Source organism: Macaca nemestrina, chromosome X, assembly GCF_043159975.1.
Source record: "Macaca nemestrina isolate mMacNem1 chromosome X, mMacNem.hap1, whole genome shotgun sequence".
NCBI classification, from domain to species: Eukaryota; Metazoa; Chordata; class Mammalia; order Primates; family Cercopithecidae; genus Macaca; species Macaca nemestrina.
This window is the reverse complement of record NC_092145.1, coordinates 78,596,478-78,619,074: the sequence shown is the minus strand read 5'-3', so window position 1 is coordinate 78,619,074 and position 22,597 is coordinate 78,596,478. Positions and strand designations below refer to the sequence as shown.

Here is a 22,597-nt window from a genome sequence, read left to right as displayed (position 1 = left end):
GAGAAGAGCAACTCCAAGACACATAATCGTCAGATTCTCCAAGGTTTAAACGAAAGAAACAATGTTAAGGGCAGCCAGAGAGATAGGTCAGGTTACCTACAAAGGGAAGCCCATCAGACTAACAGTGAATCTCTCTGCAGAAACGCTACAAGCCAGAAGAGAGCTGGGGCCAAAATTCAACATTCTTAAAGAAAAGAAATCAACCCAGAATTTCATATCCAGTCAAACTAAGCTTCATAAGCAAAGAAGAAATAAAATCCTTTCCAACCTGCCACTGCAAAAATACACTGAAATATAAAGACCAATGACACTATGAAGAAACTGCTTCAACTAATGTGCAAAATAAGCAGCTAGCATCATGATGACAGGATGAAATTCACACATACCAATATTAACCTTAAATGTAAATGGGCTAAATGCCCCAATTAAAAGACACGGACTGCCAAATTAGATAGTCAAGACCCATTGGTGTGCTGTATTCAGGAGACATATCACGTGCAAAGACACACATAGGCTCAAAATAAAAGGATGGAGGAATTTTACCATACAAATGGAAAACAAAACAAAACAAAAACACAAAAAAACAAAAGCAGGGGTTGCAATCATGGTCTCTGATAAAACAGACTTTAAACCAACAAAGATCAAAAAAGACAAAGAAGGACATTATATAATGGTAAAGCCATCAATTCAACAAGAAAAGCTAAGTATCCTAAATATATATGCACTTAATACAGGTGCACCCAGATTTGTAAGACAAGTTCTTACAGACCTACAAACAGAGTTAGACTTCCACATAATAACAGTGGAAGACTTTAACATCCCACTGTCGATATTAGACACATCAATTAGACAGAAAATTAACAACGATATTCAGGACTTGAACTCAGCTCCAGATCAAGTGGACCTAATAGACAACTACAGAACTCTCCACCCCGAGGTAAACAGAATACACATTCTTCTCAGTGCCACGTAGCATGTATTTTAAAATTGACCACATAATTGAAATTAAAACACTCCTCAGCAAATGCAAAAAAAATGGAAATCATAACAAACAGTCCCTCAGACCACATGCAATCAAATTAGAACTCATGATTAAGAAACTCACCCAAAACCACAAAATTACAAAAAAATTGAACAATCTGCTCCTGAATGACTATGGGGCAAATAATGAAATTAAAGTAGAAATAAAAAAGTTATTTGAAACCAATGAGAACAAAGACACAGTATACCAGAATCTCAGGAACACAGCTAAAGTCATGTTAAGAGGAAAATTTATAGCACTAAGTGGCCACATCAGAAAACTGGAAAGATCTAAAATTGACACCCTATAGTCACATTAAAAGAAGTAGAAAAGCAAGAGCAAACAAATTCAAAAGCTAGCGGAAGACAAGAAATAACTAAGATCAGAGCAGAACTGCAGGAGATGGAGACAGGAAAAACCCTTCAAAAAATTAATGAATCCAGGAGTGGGTTTTTTAAAAAGCTTAACAAAATAGATGGACCACTGGTTAGACTAATGAAAAAGAAAAGAGAAGAATCAAATAGACACAATAAAAAATGATAAAAGGGATATCATCACCAATCCCACAGAAATACAGCCTAGCATCAGAGAATACTATAAACACCTCTACACAAATAAACCAGAAAATCGAGGAGAAATGGATAAATTCCTGGACACATACACCCTCCCAAGACTAGACCAGGAAGAAGTTGAATCCCTGAAGAGACCAATAACAAGTTCTAAAATGTAGGCAGTATAGGCAGTAGTTAATAGCCTACCAACAAAAAAAAAAAAAAAAAAAAAAAAAGCTCGAGACCAGACGAATTCACAGCCAAATTCTACCAAAGAGGAGCTGGTATCACTCCTTCTGAAATTATTCCAAACAATAGGAAAAGAGGAAATCCTCCCTAACCCCTTTTACGAGGCCAGCATCATCTGGATACTAAAACCTGGAAGAGACACAACAACAACAAAAATATTTTAGGCCAGTATCCCTGATGAACATTGATGTGAAATTCCTCAATAAAATACTGGCAAACTGAATCCAACAGTATACCAAAAAGGTTATCCACCATGATCAAGTCAGCTTCATCCCTGGGATGCAAGGCTGGTTCAACATACACAAATCAATGAATGTAACCCATCACATAAACAGAACCTATAACAAAAACTACAGGATTATCTCAATAGATGTAGAAAATGTCTTTGACAAAATTCAACACCTTTTCATGCTAAAATCTCTCAATGAACTAGGCATTGATAGAACATATCTCAAAATAATAAGGCCTACTTATAACAAACATATAGCCAATATCATATTAAATGGGCAAAAGCTAGAAGCATTCCCTTTGAAACCCAGCAGTAGAAAAGGATGCCCTCCCACACCACTCCTATTCAACATAGTATTGGAAGTTCTGGCCAGGGCAATCAGACAAGAGAAAAAAAAAAAGGGTATTCAAATAGGAAGAGAGGAAGTCAAATTGTCTGTTTGCAGATGGCATGATTGTATATTTAGAAAACCCCATCATTGCAGCCCCAAAACTCCTTTAGCTGATAAACAACTTTAGCAAAGTCTCAGGACACAAAATCAATGCACAAAAATCACAAACATTCCTGTACATTAATAATAGACAAACAGAGAGCCAAATCATGAGTGAACTCCCATTCACAATTGCTACAAAGAGAATAAAACACCTAGGAATACAATTTACAAGGGAGGTGAAGGACCTCTTCTAGGAGAACTACAAACCACTGCTTAAGGAAATAAGAGAGGACACAAACAAATGGAAAAAATTTCATGCTGGTGTATAGAAAGCATCAATATTGTGACAATGGCCATACTGCCCAAAGTGATTTATAGATTTAATGCCATTCCCATGAAACTATCATTGACTTTCTTTGTGGAATTAGAAAAAACTACCTTAAATTTCATATGGAACCAAAAATGAGCCTGTATTGCCAAGACAATTGTAAGCAAAAAGAACAAATCTGGAGGCTTCCCGCTACCTGACTTCAAACCATACTACAAGGCTACAGTAACCAAAACAGCATGGTACTGGTCCAAAGCAGATATACAGACTAATGGAACAGAACATAGGCCTCAGAAATAACACCACACATCTACAGCCATCTGATCTTCAATAAACTTGACAAAAAAACAAGCAAAAAGAACAAATCTGCAGGCATCACGATACCTGACTTCTAACTATACTACAAGGCTACAGTAACCAAAACAGCATGGTACTGGTCCAAAGCAGATATATAGAACGATGGAACAGAACATAGGCCTCAGAAATAACACTACACATCTACAACCATCTGATCTTCAACAAAGCTGACAAAAAAAGCAATGTTTATTTAATAAACAGTGCCGTAAAAACTGCCTAGCTATATGCAGAAAACTGAAACTAGATCCCTTCATTACAACCTTTACAAAAATTAACTCAAGACAGATTAAACACTTAAATTTAAAACCTAAAACTATAAAAACCCTAGAAGAAAACCTAGGCAATATCATTCAGGACATAGGCATTGTGACTAAAACACAAAAAGCAATTGCAACAAAAGCCAAGACTGGCAATGGTGTCTTATTAAACTAAAGAGATTATGTAAAGCAAAAGAAACTGTCAGTAGAGTGAACAGGCAACCTATAGAATGGGATAAAAGTTTTGCAGTCTATCCATCTGACAAAGGTTAATATCCAGAATCTACAAGGAATTTAAACATATTTATAAGAAACAAACCACCCCATCAAAAAGTGGGCAAAGGATATGAATATACACTTCTCAAAAGAAGACTTTTATGTGGCCAAAAAACATATAAAAAAGGCTCATCGTCACTGGTCATTAGAGAAATGCAAATCAAAACCACAATGAGATACAATCTCACACCAGTTAGAATGGTGATCATCAAAAAGTAAGGAAACAGTCGGGCGTGGTGGCTCAGGTCTGTAATCCCAGAACTTTGGGAGACGGAGGTGGGTGGATCATGAGGTCAGGAGTTCAAGACCAGCCTGGCTAACATGGTGAAACCCCATCTATATTAAAAATACAAATAAATTAGCTGGGCATGGTGGTGCATTCCTGAAATCTCAGCTACTCAGTAGGCTGAGGCAGAAAAATTGCTTGAACCAGGACCCAGGAGGCAGAGGTAGCAGTGAGCCAAGATCATGCCACTGCACTTCAGCTTGGGCTACAGAGCGAAACTCTATCTCAAAAATAAATAAATAAATAAATAAAGTACGGAAACAACAGATCTTGAAGAGGCTGTGGAGAAACAGGAATGCCTTTACACTGTTGGTGGGAGTGTAATTAGTTCAAGCATTGTGGAAGACAGTGTGGTGATTTCTCAAGGGTCTAGGACCAGAAATACCATTTGACCCATCAATTCCATCACTGGATATATACCCAAAGGATTATAAATCATCCTACTTTAAAGACACATCCACACATATGTTTGTTGCAGCACTATTTACAATGGCAAAGAATTGGAACAAACCCAAATGCCCATCAGTGATAGACTGGATAAAGAAAATGTGGCACATATGCCCCATGAAATACTATGCAGCCATTAAAAAACCAAATACTGGGGGTGGGGGAGCAGTGCCCAAGATGGCCAAATAGAAACAGCTCCAGCCTCCAGCTCCCAGTGTGAGTGACACAGAAGATGGGTGATTTCTGCATTTTCAACTGAGGTACAGGGTTCATCTCACTGGGGCGTGTTAGACAGTTGGCACTGGTCCACGGGTGCAGCCTGACCACCGAGAGCTGAAGCAGGGCGAGGCATGGCCTCACCTGGGAAGCACAAAGGGGAAGGGAATTCCTTTTTGTAGCCAAAGGAAATTGAGACGCACAACACCTGGAAAATCGGGTAACTCCTACCTGACAGAGTCAAGATCTGTCAGTTTGCTGTATTCAGGAGACCCATCTCACATGCAGAGACACACATAGGCTCAATATAAAGGGATGGAGGAAGATATACCAAGCAAATGGAAAACAAAAAAAAAAAGCAGGGGTTGTAATCCTAGTCTCTGATAAAACAGACTTTAAACTGTTGGGGTCCGTGCCGGGGGTGGTGGAGAATGAAAGAACACACAAGAGACAAAGACACACAGAGAACATGGCGGCCGCGCTCAGAGCCTCCGCCTCACTTTATTTATACTCCATAAACCCCATGTCAGCAGAAAGAATGCAATGCAAAACAAACTTTCTTTTCCCAGATGTAACCTTCTACTCAGTTCTTTGTTTCTATGCTCTTCCTTATCTGCCCGCCTTCTTGGTGCCTACGGGAGTTCATTAAAAGTTCAATTGGAGATACTGTCCTTGAGCCCTATCTATTCTCAGCATACTGTTTTCAAAGGCCCCTGCATTTCCCCCCCTTTTTTTTTTGTTTTGCCTCAATCCTAAAAAGGTAGCCCATATTTGTTCTTGTGTTTTCTTTTGTTTTTGGAGGCAACAGAGGGAGCATCGGATCACCAAAAGAAGTAGACCCAATCCGAGTGCCCAAAACAATATACTTCCAGAGATTGTAGAAATCCATGTTTTCATTTGGGTCCATGGGTTAAAGGCAGCAAGGCGCTGACCCAGCTCTTGCAGGGTTACGGTTCCAGACAACACATGTAATTGTCGAAATGCTTCAGAAATGTTCTGAGTGAGCTCTTGGATGTCCAAACTAATATTTTTATGGCCTACTAATAATTTTTGGATTACGGTCCAATTTTGAGAGATGTTAAAAGGCACAGGCGTTACACAAAATTGAGTGGAGTTCCAATCACATTGTAATGTTATCCCAGTATTGAGTACAGTGAGCTGATCTCCAAGCTATGTCAATGCCTGCTCCATGTTGTCCAATCTTTCAGCAAGTTGAGAATCAATGTTTCATTGTTGAAGCCAAAACCGGTGAGATTGCTCGTGCCATTGCTGCACAAATTCAGCATTTTGTATGCTTTGATAAAGAGCGAGTCCTGCTACGGTCGCAGTGGCGATGATGGCGACAAGGCTCATCACCGAGGCAATTATAAGTCCAAGGGCATGGCGGGTTCACTGGAGATAAGTCCAAATATAAGTCTCAAGAGGTGATGCCCCCCACAGTCAAGTAAGGTTAACAGGTAGCCAAATTTCCTTATGAGCCCTGAGGATATAAATATCCCCAGTAAAGTTGTGCCACCAGGAATGATTGAGGCAAGACAAAAATGTACACATATCTGTACAATTAACAATCCCCATATCATTATCCCATGTCAAATTCCCTGCTAATGATAGGTAGGGCTTATGGACACAAGCAATAATATATCAGGAGATATTTCGATATAACTGAATATGAAAGGAGTTAGTTGGGTTAGAAAGATTAAGGGACATATTCCCCACAAAAGTGCTAATGGCATCGCCTGCAGCTAACAACTTCCAAAGATGACTCTGTACTTCAGGCCTCCTTCACGCCATACCAAGGTTTCATTACTGTTAGCAGCAATACTTTTATTTACCCAGTGTCATTTCAAAGGTATGTGACTAAATTTTATTTGAAAATCACCGTGCACACTCCAATCAGTTATTTACATTCCATTGTATTCTAATAAAATCCGGGGTTTAGTTCCCCGACATTGTTGTCACTCCAGCACCTCAATATTAGGAGAAACCTCTAGAATAGGACAAAAAAGTAAAGAACTAGGAATAGTTTCATTACTATATATAGTATGATTATATTAAAAGCTTCTAGTTACAATAATAACAGTATTAGCAGCCACATGACTATGATTATAATGAACAACCCAGGCTTCATGTGATTTTCGGAGACAATGAGAACTATTTCCCATACATATTGGAAGTCCTTCCACTCCAAATTGATATGTGTTGTTTATAATTCCCATTTCCCGTTCTATATTGTCTTTGTCTATATAGGGGGACGGCATCCAAGTAGTGTCATTGGTGAAAACCTTAATTTCCGCCTCCGCCCAGGTGGCTCCCTGATACAAGTGCGGAAAGGGAATATAAGTCCAATATTCATACAAAGCCTCACTAAGAGAAATAAGTCCCCCTTCGAGGCACATCCAACAAAGGAAGAAATGCATGCTGAATCCAGTTTTCTTTTCAACAGGGTTTCAATCATCTTGTAGGAAACCACTCAGGTCCGCTCCCTGTAAGGACAAGAGCATAGCCCCATCCCTGTTTTAGAACTTGCCCTTGAATATACTTACCTTCTTCATTAGGATACCAAACCTTTAAATTGTCAGTGGGGACTATCACCGAGGGAGGTGAGGAAAGATGGGTTACGGCAGCGGAATCTTGCAATTGTCTCCCTTGATTCAAAAAAAGTAAAAAGAACCTTCAAAATCTGGTTTCTGGGGGGCTCATTTCCCCCTTTTTGTTTTGTTTTAATAGTTGAGTTTTTAAAGTTAAATTTGCACGCTCAATGATGGCTTGACCTTGACTGTTGCCCAGGATACCGATGATATGTTGAATATTGTATTGCTGTAAGAAAACTTGTAATTTACGAGAGACATAGGCAGAGGCATTATTAGTTTTAAGTATAAGAGGAATGCCCATGATGGCGAAACAAGTTAAGAGATGAGTAATAACAGAAATGAGAAAAGGTACCAATGGTATGATGAACATACTTTAATCATCCAAAAGAAGGGACACCTCGTGGATTAACCCCAGGATGGAAGGATGGAATGCTCAAAGGAGCACAGGAAGGACAAGCTCGAATAAGAGAACGAGCTTGTTTATAAGTTAAATGAAACCGTCGTTGAAGGCCAGAACTATTAGTGTGATGTAGAGTATATTTTTGTTCTGCAGCATGTAGGTGGCCTATTAAAAGCAAATCAATCTGAGTATTACCATGAACTAATGGTCCAGGAAGTTGAGAATGAGAACGAAGATGAGTGATGAATAAAGGAGCTCGACGTTGGCTCAAAGTAGAAGATAACAAGGAAAAAAATTTTTGAAGAGAAGAAGTAGCACAAAGAGGTAAAGTGGCCTGAGAAATATAAGAAGTAACATAAACGGTGTATTGAGAATCACTAACAATGTTACAACCAGTAGTAGGGAAATCAAGTAAGATCATCAGAACAGCAAGCAATTATCTCTGTTGCACCGAGGGATAAGGATAAACTGTAACTCGAGATTGATGAACACTCCAATATCCAGCCTTACCATTGCTACTAGCATCAGTAAAAAAGGTAGGACCTTGAACAGGAAATACAGAAATTGGTGAGAAAGGCAACACAGAATGTTGCCTAAAAAAATGAAAAGATCGGAGACTTAGGAGATTGGGTAGAAAATTGTCCAACAAAAGAAGCGCAAGCAACTTGCCAAGAATCAGAAGTTGCAAGAAGATAAGTGATCTGACTATGAGTGAATTGAGAGATAATTAAGGAAGGATCTCCTCCCCAAAGTTGTCGACAGTGATGCCGTCCTTTGATGATCAGTTCAGCTAAACGATCGATATAAATAGCCAAGCGTTTAGATATTTTGATCCATTTTAGTGGTCGATTAGTTTGATGAATCATTCCTGTGGGAGAATGTAAAGTATGAAATAAACAAAAGGAAGGGCCTTTTGAAGTTGCTCTTCAACAAGCTGGAGTTCCTGTAAAACCAAAGGAGTTAAATGGCGTGAGTTGTCCAAGTGACTGTCTCCTTCTAGAATAGAAAAAAGATGTTATAACTGATATGTTGGTATTCCTAAAACAGGACGCATCCAATTAATGTCTCCTAGAAGCTTTTGAAAATCATTTAATGTTTTTAAATGATCACGTCGAATTTGAATTTTTTGGGGTCGAATATTTTGTGCCCCCAAGGTATAACCTAAATATTGAATAGGAAAATCCAGTTAAATTTTTTCTGTGGCAATATTAAGTGAGTAGAAAGAAAGCTGAGTTTGTAATGATATAAAAGCATCTTGCTGCTTTTCTCTGGTAGGTGCAGCAAGAAGAATGTCATCCATATAATGATATAAAAGAACAGAAGGATGACACTTTCGAACAGGATCCAAGGCCCTATGGACAAATTCTTGACACAAGATAGGGCTGTTTAACACACCTTGAGGTAAAACTTTCCATTGATATCAAGGGCTATTAAGTATACCCTGAGAAAGAAGCTTCTACTGATATTTTTGAATAGGTTGTCCATTATTATTTTTAGGAATAATAAAAGCAAACTTTTTACAATCTTGAGGTTATAATGGAATAGAGAAAAAACAATTTTTGAGATCTATGACCATTAATTTTTAACTTTGTGGGATAAGGGCAGGATTAGGAAGACCAGGCTGTAAACTTTCCCTAGGTTTAATGTAAACATTTATAGTTTTAAGACAAGACAAAGACGGGAATTCCATGCAGAAATACGTGGCTTTATATTCCTCTCGGCCATTTGTTTTTTGACTTACTCTTTTAGAGTCCTAAGTATTTCTTTAAATAATGGTCACTGTTTCACCTAAATAGGAGTGGTGGCTATGAGTTTAAAGGATTGTAGCCCATTCTGAACATCATATTTTTGGCAGCTGAGGAAATATGAGGAATGTTTTAAAAAGCAGCAAATTGTTGTGAAAGATCTTGTTCCCAAAAATTAATATTGATAGGAACAATATAAAAATAAAAAAAAAACACTTGACCTTGTTGACCTTGTTGACCTTTAGGACCGACACAGGTTAAAGGTTCTACGTTTTGATAAATCACAGAAGCAGCACCCAAGCCAGTGAGTATAACTGAAACTTGTCTTTTTTCCCATTGTATAGGTCACTAATTTAAACAAATAATAGACATATTCACCCCCGTATCAATTAACCCCTTAAAAACTATTTCATTAATGTGCAATGAACATAAGGGCTTTTGATTAGAAACTAAAGTTTCCCAAAAAACAGTTTTTTCTGTGCTACCAAACCCTCCCTATTGAGAATACATTCCCCTGCCTCTAGGCATATAAATTGTGAGACTTGAACCATAATAAGAATTTTATTAGTAACATCATGTCCTTTTGGCAAAGGGCCACACACTCTAATAGCTAATTTATATACTCCTCTATTAGGAGACAAAGTATAAGGCTGAGTAATAGCTAAGTCAGCAGCGGCGCTCTGCTTAGTTGCCGCATAAGGCTGAGAAACTGGGGTAAGTTGTGGGATCCTTAAGGAGGACTTGAATTTATTCCTTGATGTTGTAGGTCATTGCTCACTGGGTATTGTAGTAGACTTGTATTGTAATTGTTGGGGCCCCAAGTCTGTGGGCCCCGGCTCCCGTTTCCCAGGAGAGGAGACAGTAAATTTTCACTTTTATCAGTTTTGGAACGACATTTATTTGTCCAATGTCGACCTTTTATTACAACATTTGTACACCTCTGAAGGCAGCTTTTTGCCTTGAGGAATAAAAGTATTCAATTTTTATGACATTCTTTTTTGAAATGTCTAGGTTTACCACACTGCAAGCAAACACCTTGTTTGTTATTTCCTTTTAAGGCTTTAGACAAAGCTCCAGCAAATAATTGAGCATTATAAATAGCCCCTCCAACATTAACACAAGTTTTAATATATTTATCTAAATTGGCCCCATTGGCCTTTAATGATTTTAACAATTTTTAACAGTCAGCATAAGCATTTTTAAAAGACAATGTTTGTAACAAAATTTTTGAAGCAAGGCCAGCACCCACAATTTTGAAGACAACATCCTGAAGACGGGCTACGAAATCTGGACATGATTCATTTGTGCCCTGTAAAATCTTCACAGAGGAAAGGGAAGATTTTCCTGTTATCTCTACCTTATTTTAGGCCCTTAAAAACAAAGTCTTGATTTGAGTAAGGGCAACATCATCTAGACCAGCCTGAGCATTAAGAGTAGCATATTGGCCCGTGCCTGTGAGTTGTTCCTCAGTGGCTCCTGGGGGATCACACATAACATTTTTTCTAGCCTGTACATGCACCTTGTTCATTTACCAGCTGTGCAATTGTAACCACTGAGAACGATCAAGAAAAGCCTTCCCCAAAGTCTTCCAGTCTATAGGAATCATCAAATTTTCTGATGAAAAAACATCAAGAAGACCAAGGATAAAAGGAGATTGAGGTCCATAGTTAGAAATGGCAGCTTTCACTTCTTTTAAAAATTTAATTTGTAAGGGATTAAATTGGACATTATTGCCACCATTTAAAAACTGAGCATTAGGAGCAAAAGAAGCACAAATAATTGGAAACAGATCCAGCTCCTTAAAATTTTTTTTTTAATTAAAAGTATATATAATATATAATAATACTCATATCCCCAAATATAAAGAATTCCAACATATTAATAGGAAAAGGCAAATAACCCAACCAAAAGTAGCAGAACAAAGAAATGACAATAAACCTATATGTCTAACATCATTACTCACTAGGAAATATGTATATTAATACCAAATTGAGAATCATTACATACACAATACAATGGTTAAAATTTAAAAACACAGAAAATATCAAGAGGTAGTTAATGTGTTAAGCAACTCGAATACTCAACTTCTATTTGGAGTGTAAATTGGTGGAACCTATGCACCCCTATAACATAACAATTTCCTAGAAAAATTGTGTGCACATTGTTGGGGTTATTAATACTATAGTAATATTAATAGTTAATATTAATGTGCTTATTTATTGACTATTGAAATACTCATAATATTTTAACAAACAATAAGATATACATATACACTGGTTTTGACATATTAAACAGGTGTTTAGTATAAATTTAAAGTATGTCTGATGTGAACAGGGCTTCAACTTTGCCAAACAAAGGTAAAGATAAGGAAGCCGGGGGGTTGGAGGCTCTGGAAAATCCTCTTTTAACAGGGCAGAAGGAAAAGAAACAGGGAAAGCTCACAAAGGTGAATTAGAAGAATATATCTGTAATATTTGTTGAAGCATTTCCATAATACACTGCATGTCAGAATTTCCCTTAGAAGAAGGAAGAGCTGGCTTTTTCTCTTCTCCCCCTTTTTGCTACCCCCCCATCCTGTGTTATCCTGGCACAAATGGGCTCCATTTCAGATTTATTTATTTATTTATTTTCCAAATCCTCAGATACCTTTCCTCTTGTGGCTACATTACCACACTCTGAATCAGTCTCAAGTAACTCTAATGTCTGAGTGATAGAGTCACACAAGGTCCACAATTTTAGAGGCATAATATCCCCTAACTGGAGAGCTCTAAGCAGAGCTTTTACTACCTGTAACCATTTTCTCCGATTCAGCTGCACTTTAGTCTGATACTGAAACCAGTAACAATGTTGTTCAACATGGGCAAACAATCGCTTCAAAGTCTTTTTCTTTCACTTCTACTCCCATAGACAGCAACAGTCCTTGAAACAGCCATAAATATTCTGAGGCCAGAGAGATGGAATTCCCATAATGAAAGCTTAAGAAGGTTCCCCTTAACAATATCCGGGCCTTACCCGCCCCTAGGGGGTTCCCCTTCTTGTTCTCCCCTACTCACCCGTGCTGACCCTGCTCGCTGCACCACTTGTTGGGGTCCGTGCCGGGGGTGGTGGAGAATGAAAGAACACACAAAAGACAAAGACACACAGAGAACATGGCGGCCGCGCTCAGAGCCTCCGCCTCACTTTATTTATACTCCATAAACCCCACGTCAGCAGAAAGAATGCAATGCAAAACAAACTTTCTTTTCCCAGATGTAACCTTCTACTCAGTTCTTTGTTTCTATGCTTTTCCTTATCTGCCCGCTTTCTTGGCGCCTACGGGAGTTCATTAAAAGTTCAATTGGAGATACTGTCCTTGAGCCCTATCTATTCTCAGCATACTGTTTTCAAAGGCCCCTGCATTAAACCACCAAAGATCAAAAGACACAAAGAAGGCCATTACATAATGCTAAAGGGATCGATTCAACAGGAAGAGCTAACTATCCTAAATATATATGCACCCAACACAGGAGCACCCAGATTCATAAAGCAAGTCCTTAGAGACTTACAAAGAGACTAAGACTCCCCTACAATAATAATGGGAAACTATAACACCTCTCTGTCAACATTAGACAGATCAACAAGACAGAGAGTTAACAAGGATATCCAGGAATTGAACTCAACTCTGCACCAAGCGGACCTAATAGACATCTACAGAACTCTCCACCCCAAAGCAAGAGAATATACATTCTTCTCAGCACCACATCGCACTTATTCCAAAATTGACCACATAGTTGGAAGTAAAGCACTCCTCAACAAATGGAAAAGAACAGAAATTATAACAAATGTTCTCTCAGACCACAATGCAATCAAACTAGAAAGAAGGACTAAGAAATTCAATCAAAACCACTCAACTACATGGAAACTGAACAACCTGCTTCTGAATGACTACTGGGTACATAACAAAATGAAGGCAGAAATAAAGATGTTCTTTGAAACCAATGACAACAAAGGTACAACATACCAGAATCTCTGGGACACATTTAAAGCAGTGTGTAGAGGGAAATTTATAGCACGAAATGCCCAGAAGAGAAAGCAGGAAAGCTCTAAAACTGACACCCTAACATCACAATTAAAAGAACTAGAGAAGCAAGAGCAAACACATTCAAAAGCTAGTAGAAGGCAAGAAATAACTAAGATCAGAGCAGAACTGAAGGAGAAAGAGACACAAAAAACCCTCCAAAAATCAATGAATTCAGGAGCTGGTTCTTTGAAAAGATCAACAAAATTGATAGACTGCTTGCAAGAATAATGAAGAAAAAAAGAGAGAAGAATCAAATAGATGCAATAAAAAATGATAAAGGGAATATCCCCACTAACCCCACAGAAATACAAACTACCATCAGAGAATACTATAAACACCTCTACGGAAATAAACTAGAAAACCTAGAAGAAAAGGATTTTTCCCTGGACACTTACATTCTCCCAAGACTAAACCAGGAAGAAGTTGAATCCCTGAATAGACCAATAGCAGGCTCTGAAATTGAGGCAATAATCAGTAGCCTACCAACCAAAAAAAGTCCAGGACCAGACGGATTCACAGCCAAATTCTAGGAGAGGTACAAGGAGGAGTTGGTACCATTCCTTCTGAAACTATTCCAATCAATAGAAAAAGATGGAATCCTCCCTAACTCATTTGATGAGGCCAACATCATCCTGATACCAAAGCTTGACAGCAGTAGAAGAGAATTTTAGACCAATATCCCTGATGAACATCGATGCAAAAATCCTGAATAAAATACTGGCAAACCGAATCCAGAAGCATATCAAAAAGCTTATCCACCATGATCAAGTGGGCTTCATCCCTGGGATGCAAGGCTAGTTCAACATATGGATATCAATAAATGTAATCCAGCATATCAACAGAACCAAAGACAAAAACCACATGATTATCTCAATAGATGCAGAAAAGGCCTTTGACAAAATTCAACAGCCCTTCATGCTAAAAACTCTCAATAAATTCGTTATTTATGGGACGTATGCCAAAATAATAAGAGCTATTTATGACAAACCCACAGCCAATATCATACTGAATGGGCAAAAACTGGAAGCATTCCCTTTGAAAACTGGCACAAAGCAGGGATACCCTCTCTCACCACTCCTATTCAATATAGTGTTGGAAGTTCTGGCTAGGGCAATCAGGCAAGAGAAAGAAATCAAGGGTATTCAGTTAGGAAAAGAAGAAGTCAAATTGTCCCTGTTTGCAGATGACATGATTGTATATTTAGAAAACCCCACTGTCTCAGCCCAAAATCTCCTTAAGCTGATAAGCAACTTCAGCAAAGTCTCAGGATACAAAATCGATGTGCAAAAATCACAAGCATTCCTATACACCAGTAGCAGACAAACAGAGAGCCAAATCATGAAAGATCTCCCATTCACAATAGCTTCAAAGAGAATAAAATACCTAGGAATCCAACTTACAAGGGATGTAAAGGACCTCTTCAAGGAGAACTACAAACCACTGCTCAGTGAAATACAAGAGGACATAAACAAATGGAAGAACATACCATGCTCATGGATAGGAAGAATCAGTATTGTGAAAATGGCCATATTGCCCAAGGTAATTTATGGATTCAATGTCATCCACATTAAGCTACCAATGAGTTTCTTCACAGAATTGGAAAAAACTACTTTAAAGTTCATATGGAATGAGAATAGACCCCGCATTGCCAAGAAAATCCTAAGCCAATAGAACAAAGCTGGAGGCATCACGCTACCTGACTTCAAACTATACTACAAGGCTACAGTAACCAAAACAGCATGGTACTGGTACCAAAACAGAGATATAGACTAGTGGAACAGAACAGAGCCCTCAGAAATAATACCACAGATCTACAGCCATCTGATCTTCGACAAACCTGACAAAAACAAGAAATTGGGAAAGGATTCCCCGTTTAATAAATGGTGCTGGGAAAATTGACTAGCCATAAGTAGAAAGCTGAAACTGGATCCTTTCCTTACTCCTTATGAGAAAATTAATTCAATATGGATTAGAGACTTAAATGTTAGACCGAAAACCATAAAAACCCTAGAAGAAAACCTAGGTAATACCATTCAGGACAGTCATGGGCAAGGACTTCATGTCTCAAACACCAAAAGCAACGGTAACAAAAGCCAAAATTGACAAATGAGATCTAATTAAACTAAAGAGCTTCTGCACAGCAAAAGAAACTACCATCAGAGTGAACAGGCAACCTACAGAATGGGAGAAAATTTTTGCAATCTACTCATCTGACAAAGGGCTAATATACAGAACCTACAAAGAACTCCATCAAGTTTACAAGAAAAAAACAAACAACCCCATCAAAAAGTGGGCAAAGGATATGAACAGACACTTCTCAAAAGAAGACATTCATACAGCCAACAGACACATGAAAAAATGCTCATCATCACTGGCCATCAGAAAAATGCAAATCAAAACCACAATGAGATATCATCTCACACCAGTTAGAATGGCAGTCATTAAAAAATCAGGAAACAACAGGTGCTGGAGAGGATGTGGAGAAATAGGAACACTTTTACACTGTTGGTGGGACTGTAAAGTAGTTCAACCATTGTGGAAAACAGTGTGGTGATTCCTCAAGGATCTAGAACTAGAAATATCATTTGACCCAGCCATCCCATTACTGGGGATATACCCAAAGGATTATAAAGCATGCTGCTATAAAGACACATGCACACATATGTTTATTGTGGCACTGTTCACAATAGCAAAGACTTGGAATCAACCCAAATGTCCATCAGTGACAGACTGGATTAAGAAATTGTGGCACATATACACCATGGAATACTATGCAGCCATAAAAAAGGATGAGTTCGTATCCTTTGTAGGGACATAGATACAACTGGAAACCATCATTCTTAGCAAACTATCGCAAGAACAGAAAACCAAATTCTGCATGTTCTCACTCACAGGTGGTAATTGAACAATGAGATCACTTGGACACAGGAAGGGGATCATCACACACCGGTTCCTATTGTGGGGAAGGTGGGGGAGGGATAACATTAGGAGATATACCTAATGTAAATGACGAGTTAATGGGTGCAGCACACCAACATGGCACATGTATACATATGTAAGAAACCTGCATGTTGTGCACATGTACCCTAGAACTTAAAGTATAAAAAAAAAAAAAAAAAAAAAAAAAACCTGCCTGTTCTCACTCATAACCGGGAGTTGAACAATGAGAACACATGGACACAGGGAGAGGACCATCAAACACTGGGGCTTGTCGGGTGTGTGGGAGAAGTGGAGGGAGAGCATTGGTACAAATTTTTAATGCCTACAGGGCTTAAAACCTAGATGACACATTGATAGGTTCAGCAAACCACTATAGCACATATTTACCTATGTAACAAACCTGCATGTTCTGCACATGTATCGCAGTACTTAAAAAAATTCATTGACGCATACAGGCTATCAGTAATGAACCATGAAAAGATACTTAACTTGAACAGACCATTAACAAGTTATAAGATGGAAGCCATTCTATAAAGTCCCTTAGCAAACAAATCTGGTTATCCTATGGCTTCACTGCTGAATTTAATTGTACCAAGCATTTAAGGAAGAACTAGTAGTAATCATGCTGAAAATGTTCTGAAAAAATAGGAATACTTTCACCCTCAGTCTAAAAGGCCAGTGTAACCCCAATACCAAAAGTAGACAATGACTTATCTAGAAGACACAACAGGCCAATATCATTGATGAATACTGATGCAAAAATCTTCACCAAGATACTAGTGAAATGAATTCAGCAATATATTAAAGTGATCAGTTATTATGACCCAGTGGGATTTATCCCATTGATGAAAGGATGGTTCAACATATGGAAAACAGTCAATATCATACATCATGTCACAGAATGAAGAAGAAAAAGTTATATAATCCTTTCAAATGAGTCTGAAAAAGCATTTGTTAAAATTCAAAATATCTTCATGTTTAAAAAACTTTCACAAATGTATATATGGAAAAAAACATACATCAGGATAATTAAAACTATATATGACAACCCACAGCTAGTATCATACTTAATGGGAAAAAACTGAAAGTCTTGCTAGAACAATCAGACAACAGAAAGGCATAAATGGCTTCCACAATGGAAAAGAAGAAGTCAAAGTATCCTTGTTTGCGGAAGATATAGCCTTATATTTGAAAAAACCTAAAGACCCCCACAAGAAAACTATTAGAACTGAAACAATTTCAGTAAAGTTGCAGGATACAAAATCAACATAAAAAATTAGTAGCATTTCTATATGCCAATAGTGAACAAAGAGAGAAAGAAACAAAAAGTAATCTAATTTAGACTCACCTAAAATTAAATACCTAGGAATTAACTTAATCAAATAAGTGAAAGATCTCTATAATAAAAACTATTAAAAAACTGATGAAAATAATTTAAAAGGACACTCAAAGATGGAAATATATTTTATCTTTATGTTTTGGAATAATATTGTTAAAATGTCCATCTACCGAAAGCAATCTACAGATGCAATGCAATCCCTATGAAAATATCAATGACATTCTTCAGGGAAATATAATAGCAGAAACAATCCTGAAGCTTCCATGGAATCACAAAAGTCCCTGAATGGTCAAAGCTATCCTGAGCACACACACACAAAAAAAGCAAAACTGGAGGAATCTCATTACCTGATTTCAAACTAGACTACAGAGCTCCAGTAACCAAAACAACATGGAACTGGCATATAAATAGGTACACAGAATAATGGAACAGAAAAGAACCCAGAAACAAATCCATACACCTATAGTTAACTCATTTTCAAGAAAGTTGCCAAGAACATACATTGCAAAAAGACAGTCTCGCCATAAATGATGCTGGGAAAACTGAATATCTATGTGCAGAAGAATTAAAATAGACCCCTATCTCTCGACATATGTGAAAATGAAGCAAAATATTATTAGACCTGATAGTTGGTATATCAAATATCAAAATATTATTAGACCTGATATTTGATAGCATGACAGTGTGACTATAGTCAATAATTATGTAATTGTCCATTTAAAAATAACTAAAGGAGTACAATTGGGTTTTTTGCAACACAGAGGATAAGTATTTGAGGTGATGAATACTTCATTTAGCAGGAAGTGATTATTACTTATTTCATGCCTGTATCAAAGCATCCTATGTACCATATAAATATATACACCAATATTTATCCACACAACTTAAAAATTTAGAAAGAAGAAATAACATTATAAACATTTCCAAATCTGGGGAAATATATATGTAACTGAACAATCTCCTATTATGTTCAATCCAAACAAGACTACACCAATCATGTTACAATCATGCTATCAAAAATCAAATGCGAGAGTGAATCATGAAAGGAGGAATAGTTACAAAAATCACACAGAAAGAAATGTTAATATGCTGATTTCTGCACAGAAACCTTACAAGTCAGTAGAGTTGGATGATAGATTCATGATACTGAAAGAAAACCCTGCCAACCAGGAATGATTTACCCCAAAATGCTGTTCTCCACAAGTGAAGAAGAGATAAAGACTTTCTGAGACCAGACATGGTGGCTCATACCTATAATAACAGCACTTTAGGAAGCTGAGGTGGGTGAATTGCTTGAGTGCAGAAATTCAAGCCCAGCCTTTGCAACATAACAAAACCCCTTCTTGACAAAAGGAAAACATGGAAAAATGTACTGCACATGGTGGAGCATGCTTGTAGTCCCAGCTATTCAGGATGCTGAGGTGGGAAGATCACCTGAGCCTGGGAGGTTAATGATGCAGTAAGCTGTGATTGCACCACTACACTCCAGCCTGGATGACAGAGGGAGACCTTGTCAAAAAAAAAAAAATATCTGAGACAAATGCCTAGTTAGGTCATTCCCACTATACCTGCCTTGTAGGAAATGCTAAAGGGAGTTCTTCAGGCTGAAAGAAACTACTGAGAAACTTTAAAGCATGAAAATGTAAAACTCATGAGTAAAAGTAAGTATATAATCAAATTCAGAATACTCTAATACTGCAATGGTCTGTGTAAATCACTTATATGTTTAGTATGAAGGTTAAAAAGACACAATTATTAGAAAAACAATAGCTACAGTTATTTGTAAGAGATCCACAATATAGATACAAATTGTAACATCAAAAAGAAAACGTGAGAGTAAAAGTGTAGTTTTGTATGCTAGTCAATTCAGTTGCCATTAGCTGAAAATGATCTGTCATAGTTATAAATTAGTTTACATTTGCCTCATTGTAACTGCAAAGCAAGATCTATTGTAAGTACAAAAAGAGAGAAATTAAGGAATGAAAGCACTACTGCAGAAAATTATCTAATCACAAAGGAAAACAAGAGTACAGAAACAAAATAGCAAAAGATTTACAAAACAACCAGAAAATATTTAATAAAATGGTAGTAATACATCCTTATTATCAATAATTAACTTGAGTTTAAACAGATTAAATTCCTCAATCAAAAGATACACAGTGGCTTAATGGATTAAAGAAGAAAATAAGAATGCTGCCTACAACAAACTTTCTTCATCTTTAAGGATACACATGTACTGAAAGTGAAGGGATGGAAAAAGACTCCATGCAAATGAAAACAAAAAGAGATCAAAGATATATATATACTCACATCAAATAAAATAGACTTTAAGTAAAAAAGATTAAAAAGATGCAAAATACATCATTATATAATGACATAATTCATATAATTCATCAAGAAAATATAAAAATTATAAATATGTATGCTCACAACATCAGAGAACCAAAATATGTAAAGCTGACATTAGTAGATCTAAAGGATGAAACAGGCTGCAATAAAATAATAGTAGGGGGATTCAATACCCCACTTTAAGAGATGGACAGATAGTAGCCAAGTGGAGTGGCTCACGCCTGTAATCCCAGCACTTTGAGAGGCCGGTGTGGGCAGATCAACTGAAGTCAGGAGTTCTAGACCAGCCTGGCCAACATGTAAAAACCCCATTTCTCCCAAAAATACACACACACACACACACACACACACACACACACACACACACACACACACACACAATTAGCTAGGCATGGTGGCACACGCCTGTAGTCCCAGCTACTCAGGAGTCTGAAGCGCAAGAATTGCTTGAACCTGGGAGGCAGAGGTTGCAGTGAGCCAAGATCATGTCACTGCACTCCAGCTTAGGTGACAGAGTGAGACTCTGTCTCAAAAAACAAAACAAAACAAAACAAAGAAAGAAAAAGAAACAAAATAGATGGAGAAACCAAACAGAAAAATCAATACGTAGTCAGCACGCTTGAACTACTCTTTAGACCAAATGAATCTAACAGATATATGCAGAAAATTCTATCCAGTTGAAGAATAAAACACATTATTTTCAAATACACCTAAAACATTCTCCAGGATAAATTATATAGTAGTCCACAAAATAAGTCTTTTTTTTTTTCTTTTTTTCTTTCTTTTTTATTTTATTTTATTTTTTTGAGATGGAGTCTGGCTCTGTCACCCAGGCTGGAGTGCAGTGGCATGATCAAGGCTCAGTGCAAACTCTGCCTCCCGGGTTCACGCCATTCTCCTACCTCAGCCTCCGGAGTAGCTGGGACTACAGGCGCCCGCCACCACGCCTGGCTAATGTTTTGTATTTTTAGTAGAGATGGGGTTTCACTGTGTTAGCCAGGATGGTCTCCATCTCCTGACCTAATGATCCGCCCACCTCGGCCTCCCAAAGTGCTGGCATTACAGGTGTGAGCCAACGCGCCCGGCAACGTGCTTCTGAACAACCGATGTATCAAGGTAGAAATTTAAAAAGAAACTTAAAAATATCTTGAGACGGCTGGGCGCGGTCGCTCACACCTGTAATCCCAGCACTTTGGGAGGCCAAGGCGGGCGGATCACGAGGTCAGAAGATCGAGACCATCCTGGCTAACACGGTGAAACACACGAAACACAGTGAAGACAAAGAAAACTTACAGGGCCATATACCAAAACTTTCGAAAGGTTGCAAAAGGTGTTCTAAGAGAATTTATAGCAATAAATTTCTGCAATAAAAGATAGCTTAAATAAACCAGCTAACATTACATGTTTTAAGGAACTAGAAACAGAAGAAAAAAACTACTCTCAAAGTTAGTAGAAGGAAGGAAATAAAGAATATAGCAGAGTGCTCACTTCAGCAGCACATATACTAAAATTGAAAAGATACAGAAGACTTTAGCATGACCCCTGTGCAAGGATGACATGCAAATTTTTGAAGTGTTCCATATTTTATAAAGAGAACAGAGCAGAAATAAATTAGAGGCTGGAAAAAAATAAAAAAGATGAATGAAATTAAGAGTTTGTTTTTTGAAAAGATAAACAAAATCAACAAACATTTAGCTAGACTAAGAAAAAATGAGAGAAGACTCAAATAAAATTAGAAAAGAAAGAGGAGACATTACAATGGATCCCACAGCAATACAAAGAATCATAAGAGAATGTTATGAATAATTTTACATCAACAAATTGAATAACCTAGAAGAAATGTGTAAATTCCTAGAAACATACAGCCTGCCAAGACTGAATCATGAAGAAAAAGAAAACCCAAATAGAGCAATAATGAGTAAGGGGATTGAATTGATTGTAGTTTCCCATTAATATAACTACCTTATATGAGGGTTTGGAGGTAAGGGTATAAGGGTATAAGCTTGGAGGTGAATGTAAAGATGATGGAATGGATGGAATAATTACATATGCATATAATCTCTGAGAGTGGCTCTTTCCCAGTTGAAGGGTTCTGCCATCCCACACTATCATCAAAATTTGAAACTCTCATCTTATATGGCAGAAATGTCATAAGTTTTGAAGAAAATAAAATGGGAGTGATTTGTTTTCTAGTGCTTTACTCTCTGGTGCTCTCCTTTTCTTAAGCTAAGGACTAAAAACAAGTTTGAACAAGAAGTCCCATTTCCTCTAGTAATAACTGTGAGAGGAATCTTTATTGAGCTTCGCCTCACAGATTCCTGCCTACCATGATTTGTTACATGGAGTGCAATACACTTTCCCATGCTTCAGAAAAGGCCTGCTGTTTATCTAAAAAGTAAAACATGAGGTGTTGGCTAACAGGGCAGCGGGGTTCTTGTGTTTGGGACTGGGTGAAGCCCTAGTAGAGGATGCTAAATAGAATGTCTTTGTGAGTGTCTAATAAGAACATGATTACATCTCACA

The 22,597-nt window shown here is 37.6% G+C and overlaps 1 long non-coding RNA gene and 1 other non-coding gene across 2 annotated transcripts; one reads left to right on the top strand and one right to left on the bottom strand.

Annotated features, from left to right (window-relative positions):
• Positions 1–5,132: 5,132 nt before the first annotated feature.
• LOC139360589 (uncharacterized) lies at positions 5,133–12,780 on the bottom strand. Its single transcript, XR_011618077.1, has 2 exons — positions 12,440–12,780; positions 5,133–7,133 (listed from the first exon to the last, which is right to left on the bottom strand). It is a non-coding gene; the product is annotated as an uncharacterized lncRNA (long non-coding RNA).
• An 8,774-nt stretch (positions 12,781–21,554) lies between these two features.
• On the top strand, positions 21,555–21,661 carry LOC112423642 (U6 spliceosomal RNA). The gene has a single exon (XR_003014113.1). It is a non-coding gene; the product is annotated as a U6 spliceosomal RNA (small nuclear RNA).
• The last annotated feature ends 936 nt before the right edge of the window (positions 21,662–22,597 follow it).